Genomic DNA, 8,376 nt, shown 5'->3' with positions numbered 1-8,376 from the left:
TCTAAATTTTCTTATCTTAAATCTTTTATTTTCATTTCTTCCTATTTCTGTTTTGCTTCTAGAGAGATTTTTCTCAACTTTATTGACTAATTCTTCTATTAATTTTATTTATTTCTGCCATCATATTTTTAATGTACAGGAGTTCTTTATATTCTCTGAATGTCCCATTTTATGGCATCCCATTTTTTTCTTACATAGGTACATCATATTTTTTATCTCACCAGAAAAAGTGTAGGTTTTTTTTTTTTTTTTAAGTTTTCCTCTCCCTCCTGCATTGTCTCTGTTTCCTCTAAGTCTCTTTATTTAGTTTGTAGTTTTTATCTTCCGTCTTCATTAGATGACTTAGAGGATTTCTTCAAATGTCTGGTGACACCTGGCTATTAGTTCACATTAAGAGTGAGGCACTAAAGTGACCTCAGAAGTTCTGTGCATATAGTTTGACCTGGTTGAGTAGGGACTTCACTGTAGGTTGATTAGGCAGAGACCTAAAACTGTGTAGTAAAATGCTTACCTGTTAGTACTGGTAGCTTTTTATCTTTTGTTGTTCAGTTTCCCTGGAAGGGAATCTCTATTCTCTTGTCTGGTGGTGTTGGTAATGGTTGGTGACAGGAGAGGCATGTGGCTGGCTGCCAGCATTCTGAGGGCTGAATGGGGAAAGAAGTGGAGGTGGTGACACCCATTTCAGTACATGGACTCCCTTTCAAATTGCCTGTTCACAGCTGTCTGTTGTCCTCAAATCTTCCTCCTCTCCCTAGAGTAAATTTTCCATCTTTTGCTGGGATTTGGCAGGAAATCTGTGAGACTAGGATTCTTCTACCAGTTTCTAATGCATCATCCTATTTTCAGATTCATCTGCACTTTTACCTTTAGGGGTACCTAAGCTTTCCTAGTGTTTTAAACCACCAATTAATTTACTTTTTCACTCTCTGACCCCGTTCCTAAATGCAGACTCCCAACTCCATCTTTTGGGTTTTTATTTTTAATTGAGTATAACTTATACAGTAAGGTACAAAATCATAGATATACAGCTAGTTGAATATTTACATAAAAATACATCTTGAGTAACCACCACCTCAGTCAAGACATAGAACATTTTCATCTCATCTGAAGATTCCCTTGTGCCTCCTCCCAGAAAATAATCCCAAGCAAAAGTAACCACATTTTAACTTCCATCACCAAAGATTAATTTTGTCTCTTCCAGATCCTGATAATCATGGAATCCTGCAGTGTGTATTCTTCTGTGTCTGGTTTCTTTCACTCACCATTATGTCTGTACTGGTACTTTGTTTTCAGTTGCTGGTCTTGGCTTCTGATTCACCATCCTTTTGTCTCCTTCTCTTGACTCTCCAACCCCCCCATCCCCCCTCACAACCCAGCGCCTCCTTCAGCCTCCTGAAGGTATGGGGTGATGGACCCATGCTGGAATGGCTCCTGCTGATGGGTGTGCACAGTTTCCTCCCTAATTATCCACAGCTGGCTCTTTGAACTTGGGCCAGTTGTACACCTACCACTCCATGCAAACATGGGCTTATTGTTCCGAAAGCTAAATGATGGGTGTGAAAGGGTATGTATGTGTACATGTGTGAGAGATCCTGGTCTAGATTTCTGGCTCTGTCAGGGATGCATCCTTTGATCTGAGCAAGTCTGTTTCTCTGTCCCTGTTTCTCATTCCCTCAAGCCTCTTTGAGCCAACAAATACTGAGAACTTCTTCAGGGTCAGCAGATTTTAGGCTGGTGAAAAGGAGACTCATTCTGACTTAGTGGTCTCATCCCTTCCCACCAGTGCACCCCTCAGTGCTGAGCTGCCCATAGTCAGCCTGCTTCATGACCTGCACCCCTGTTCCCACTGCTCTTTGCCCTCCATTTACATAAATATTAACATTAAATACATATATATGTACAAACATATATATATAGTTAGCTTTGAAAGTCAAAAATATTTAAAATAGCAAATTAAACACTGTATGAAAAGGTGAATATTTAATAATAAAAAGTTGACAGAAATAATATTGATATTTTTTAGAAGTGTGTTCTTAAGAAACTAAGTATGTAAAGTTATTATCTTGGAGTTAAGAGCCAGTAATCCCAGGTGCTGGAAAATCTCTTTCTGAATCTATATAAGTCAATGTTAATTATACTTCAATAAAACAAACAACAAAAAAACCTTTCAAACTTTAAACTTCCAAACTTCTAACTTTCCTCTGGGTCCTCTGGCCAGCTCTTATTTGATAACTTTGAGAACATCTTACTGAAACTTGTTAATTATCTTTTTGTAGAGATTGCAATCTTTTAATACCTAGCTACATTTTTTGTTTCAAAGAAAGCATTTACTGATGGTCTTGGTCTTTTGTTTTATCACCTATAGACAGAGTATTCTATATAAAGTTATTATTAATTTCAATATGTACAGAATGTACTTCAGTTTGATTTAGAATTTTACTGCAGTGACAGACTGTGCAGGGAAGAGTTGTGTTTGGCAAGTATTCTCAGTATAAATGGAACAACAGTCATTGATATTGGCTTTAAGATGTAGAGACTGATTTCATTTTCTTCTTCCATATTTTAGATACCAAAAGAAAGGCTGACTCTGTCACCTCTGATCTCAGTGCTCTCCCACCCAGTGTCCTCAGAGGGGCGGCCCCTGATGGAGCTGGTCCCCTGCCTCTTGTCCAAGCCTTCCAGGAATGGGGCTCCCAGGACTTCTGCTTCTGGGCCACTCCTCTGCACTGGGAGGTGTATGGGAGGGTCTCGTGGGTGCCTGACTCATGTCTAAGTGGGAAGCATCTGCTTCACAGGGCTCCTCTACTCAGCCTTTTTGGGAAGCGGGAGGATGGGAAGGGCTGGCAATATGATATGGGCAAGACAGGAGGTTGTAGGAACTGAGTGATGAAGATGGCCCAGAAGGGGCTGTGGGAAGAGGGTCTGGGAAGTGGTAGAAATGGGGAGGGGCTGCAGAGAGCCAAAAAGTCTGAGCACAGTGGCTGGATGACTTCTGAAATAACATTTTATACCAATAAATATACCGGTACTCCACTTTTAAATAGCACAGAATACTGTACATTGGTGTTACAATGATCAATAAGTACTAACTCATCTTCCAAATCTCCTCTTAAGGATTCCTCCTCTGTGAACCTTTTTCCACACATCCCATTTAGATTTTTTTTCATTTTGATTACTTGTGTTATCTTATATCCCAGCCCCTGAGCTTCTAGATGGTTGTGTAAGGGGGGAGGTTGCAGTGGGCTGGGAGGAATTAAAATCTGCCACTTCAGGTTTGGTTCTGGGTAAACTCAACCACTTTTAGGAAATGCTTATTTTGGAGATCTCCACCCCCATCCTGTAGTCAAGATGGCAGCTAAGCATAGCGGGGAGCTTCAACAGCCTTGAGGGGATGTAGCCCAGCATCTACCTGGGGTTTTCTGGGGTCTCCTGGGCCTGGGCTTTGGGCTCTTTCTTACACCATAGCTGATACCACCAGCTGGTGGGACAACTGTCCTATTTTATGCTGGCCTGGTCAGGGCCAGGACCCTGCTGACTCGGACCCACCTCAGCTCTCTTGGCAGCTGAGAATAGTCTGTGCCTCATCCAGACCCTGTCCATCCTTTGGCTTAGACTGGTGTCTGCTTCTGTCACACCTCACGCCTTTCCATGGCAGAACTAGACTGTTCCCTGCCTCTCAGCTTAGCTACCTTCTACACCCTCAGTGAGAGCTCAGAAAGACTTCTGGATCTCTTCCATATCATAAGGGGGCCTAGAGAGATTGGGGGCCACCGTTGCTGGCTCTTGCCCTACCTAGACCCTTTCTCAATCATTTCTAACAACACCATGGGCATCACCAAGTTGAACAGATGCTTCTCTCAGAGGATGTGACTTTTCCCAGGATGCATCTTCGGAGAGAGGACCAAGCCCACAGTTGTGCATAATGCCCTCTCAGGGTTTGGGGCTGAAGCAGGAGCTGAGATACATGACTCTCTGACTTCTTGTTATTCTCCATTCTCCCCATCCTGGAACTATAGAGCCTTTCTCCATTCATCTTTTTTTTTTTTAATTTTATTTATTTATTTGAGATAGAGAGCGTCAGACAGAGAGAGAGAGTGCACAAAGTGGGGGGAAGAGAGAGAAGGAGAAGCAGACTCCCCGCTGAGCAGGGAGCCAGATATGAGGCTGGATCCCAGGACCCCAAGATCATGACCTGAAACAAAGGCAGACACTTAACAGACTGAGCCACCCAGGTGCCCCTCCATTCATTTTTAAGTTGGGTGAGCATGTGCCCTAAGCACACAGGACTCACATTTCAAAGCTTTGCTTGTGATATGTAAAGGGAAATTTTGGCAACTTAATTTTTCTCACAATGTCCAGCCTTCAGGCCTTGTCTCTGGAGAGTTGACTTTGAGACTTGAAGTAGAAGAGGGGGGCCCCTTTTGTGTTCTCATCTCCAGCTTTGACAACGGGTGCCATTGGCCAAGAGGGGGAAGATGAGCAGGAGGAAGGGTCAAAACATTAAAAACACATTTACATATATATTTTAAAATCCTGCTACATGAGAAAAGATATCAACCATAGCTGTGGCCAAGGAGCATGATGGGGGGCCAGGCTTGACCCCCAGTGCTCAGTTCCATCTCAATCACTCACTGCACCCCCCGTGGGGCTAGAGGGAAGGAAGAGTTCTTGGCATGAGAGGGGAGCTTCGGGTGCCACTCTAGTTGGTCGCAGGAAGGGGTCAGGTTGGCTGGGGCTCCAGGCCTTGAGGTGGCACAGATGTACCCATCTTTCCTAAACCCTGGCAAGCTGATCATTGTCTCAGGGTCCTCCCCCTTGGGGTTGTTGGTTTGTTGGGTGTTTACAGGAAAAATACCACAATTCAGATGAGTCAATGCTAGGTGGAGAGAGAAGAGTATATTTCATATGAACTCCGGGCAGCACAGCAGGATACCTGAAACTCTGGACAAGGGTCTGGGTAGCGTTCTCCTGTGAAATCTGGTGATGTGGTGGAGGCCACCACTGAAGTTTAGAGAATGATTTTTTTCTACTGAGATAAACTAATCCACGGAAATAAAAATCGATAGAGGGCCTTATTCATGCTTACGACAGTTTAGTTTTGGTTTGTGTTTTGAAATGTATAAAGGGCTTAACTAATCTTTTTTAAAACTATGAGCTAGAATATAAAAATTATAAATATAATAAATTTAAATGCTCACACACATTTCCAATGTGTGGAAGGTTTATGAAAAGAGGAATCTGAGGGACGCCTGGGTGGCTCAGTCGTTAAGCGTCTGCCTTTGGCTCAGGTCATGATCCCAGGGTCCTGGAATCGAGTCCCACATTGGGCTCCCTGCTCATCAGGGAGCCTGCTTCTTCCTCTCCGCTCCCCCCTGCTTATGCTGTCTCTCTCTCTATCTCAAATAAATAAATAAATAAAATCTTTAATTAAAAAAAAAAGAAAGAAAAGAGGAACCTGAGAGGAAAAGACCAATAGGGCAGAGTGGGGGGCAGGCAGAGCCCCCTAGAGATGGAGGAAGCCAGGCAGGGAAGGCAGAAGAGTCTTACAGGGAGGTTGGTCCAGTTACATCAGTAGGGTTTTTTTTGTTGTTGTTGTTTTTAAGATTTTATTTATTTATTTGACAGAGAGAGGGAACACAAGCAGGGGGAGTGGGAGAGGGAGAAGCAGGCTTCCCGCGGAGCAGGGAGCCCGATGCGGGGCTCGATCCCAGGACCCTGAGATCATGACCCGAGCGGAGGGCAGACGCTTAACGACTGAGCCACCCAGGCGCCCCACATCTGTAGTTCTTGAGACATGCTCTTATTTCTTAACTCATCCTGAAGTTCATGTACGTGCTACCACTGCCTCCAGACAAAATTAATTAGCTGAATGGTGTTTGTTTATAGCTCTTCTATGGCTCTTTATTTCGAAATTCCAGAGGCTCTATTCTGGGTCAGGTACCAGCCCAGCACTCCAGAACCTGCAGTGTAATGTCCCAGGTTCTGAGACACTGATGTGTTCCATTGGCTGAGAGACGTGGAGTAGAAGACAGATTTTTGCCTGACAGAAGCTTTGTTAGGTGGGGATCAGGCCTGTTTTTACTGCCCTGGCTCGCCCTCTCTTGGGGACATGGTAGACATTCAATAAGTATCTGTTGGATGAATGAATGGATTGGCTGGGTGGTATCCTGTCCATTGCTTAGAGAAAGGCTTATTCATTCCAATAGCCCTAGAATGAGAAGGACCAGTGCTTCTTTCCTGCTTGGTCCTGAGCAGTCCTGGACAGGAAATGGTCCTTTCTCTTTTGTCAACAGAGTGAATAATCACTTCCTCATGAGGCAAGAGAGCAGACCTGCCTGTGCCTCGATCTTGACATGCTAATTAGTGCTGAATGCTGAAGCATGTGTCATCCCTGCCTCACACGATACATCTTGCCACCTGTCTCATCACTCGCTTCAGGACTTTTGCCTAGAATTGAGACTCAGCTTGGCATCAGCTCTGTCTCCTCCTCCACCCCTGTCAGGTGTCTCCTCTCCTCCATGACACTGTCATCAAGTGTTTTTCTAGGGGAAGGTAAAGGGAGAGGAGTAACTGAACCTTTCTTTCCTGGAGTTAAGGTGGGTGAGGGAAGAGCTGAGACCCAAATGAAAAGCCCAGAACTAGATCCACTCCTTCAGGCAAGGCTGGATCCAGGGACACTCTCATGCTCTCCCTTGCCTGCAGTTCTGTTGGAGAGAGTCTGTCTTGCAGATGGTGGTTAAAAACACTGCCTCTGGACTAGACCCCCAGGGTGACCTGGGGGCAGTCCCTCAACCAATTCCTGCCTCAGTTCTCTCATTTGTAAAATTAGGATAATAATAACACCTGCCTCGTAGAGTTTTGGGGGATGAATAAATATGTTATATATGTAAAGTGCTTTGAATGGTGTGATATATGGCCTAGATCCATGTTTCATGGAGCCTAAAGTTGATATAAAATTAGGTACAAAAGTATTTATTTGGAATGATAAAAGAAATCACACAAAAATAGGGGTGCCTGGGTGGCTCAGTCGGTTAAGCGTCTGCCTTCAGCTCAGGTCATGGTCTCAAGATCCTGGGATCGAGCCCCGCATCGGGCTCCCTGCTCAGTGGGGAGCCTGCTTCTCCCTCTCCCTCTGCCTCTCCCTCTGCTTACTGCTCCCCCTGATTGTGCTCTCTCTGTCTCTCTCAAATGAATAAATAAAATCTTTTTTAAAAAAATCACACAAAAATTCAAATTTTAAAAGGCTGATAAATGCCAAAACATCACAAAATTTTTAAAGTAACATACTATTTAAACTAATTAATTGCCATTAATTAACCTCTGTACCTTTCCCTTCGCTGTTTGGTTGCATATTCTTTGATTTCTCTTTATTTGACACAGATTTTATAATATCATTTTCTTTAGAACAAATAGAAAACAATCTTCTATCTTGGTTGATTGAAGATTTTTTTAAAAATTAAAATTCTGACGTATGTGGCTTGCATGACATTCCTATTGGACCGTGCTGCTCTAGACCCTTTTTCCAGAAGCATTCACATGCATACATACCCACATCATTCTGTATATAATTTCCGGAACCACTGAGAGTCCCCCAAATCCCATCCATGGGCCCTAGTCCCAGATTAAGAATCTCTGAGTCAGGAATGTCATGGTTTTCACCAGGCTTAGCATCAACCACACTGTCACTGCGTAGATGGGGAAACTGAGCACCAAGCTCTCCTGCGAGTCCAACCAGCTGAGCCCTGGGTCCAGGTCCTCTGGGGATGGGGGGGTGCCTGGCCTTGCCATACCTGCGTGAAGGGCTGGCACTGGGGGTTACCTCATAGACGGTGAAGCTGCAGCTCAACCCCTGTAGCTCCCCTCGACAATCTGGTGGTCTGAGATGAGACCCACATCACTTCAGGGAGCTGTTCGATCACTCGTCAGCGAGTTGTATTTCTCAGGACTCCTACAGTCCAGGGATGGCTCTGGAGGCCATGGTGGGGCGGGCAGGCTCCAGGCTAGGCTAAGCCCAGACTGGGGAAGGGGACATAGACTTTTAGTCCAGAGGGCATAATCCTGGGCTCTGCCACTCACCAGCTGTGTGACTCCGTGCATGCTTCATGTGTGACCTACTTTGGAATAAGTTGTTCTTCAGAGTTTTCTACATTTTATGTTTACTTTTTCATTACATTTTACATGTGGCTCATGCAAATTAGAAATATTCCCCATTCAGTTATGCTTGACTTTTTCATAGACTATTATTAATTTTCTTTTTTTGGTCAATTCTGTAATAATACTTCTTATTTTATTTTTTTAAGATCTTATTTATTTGAGAGAGAGAGAGAGAGAGAGTGAACTTGAGCAGGGGGAGAGGCAGAGGGAGTGGGAGAGAGA

This window comes from Phoca vitulina, unplaced genomic scaffold (assembly GCF_004348235.1).
Source record: "Phoca vitulina isolate PV1807 unplaced genomic scaffold, GSC_HSeal_1.0 scaffold20, whole genome shotgun sequence".
NCBI lineage: Eukaryota > Metazoa > Chordata > Mammalia > Carnivora > Phocidae > Phoca > Phoca vitulina.
Note: the sequence above shows the minus strand (reverse complement) of the source record.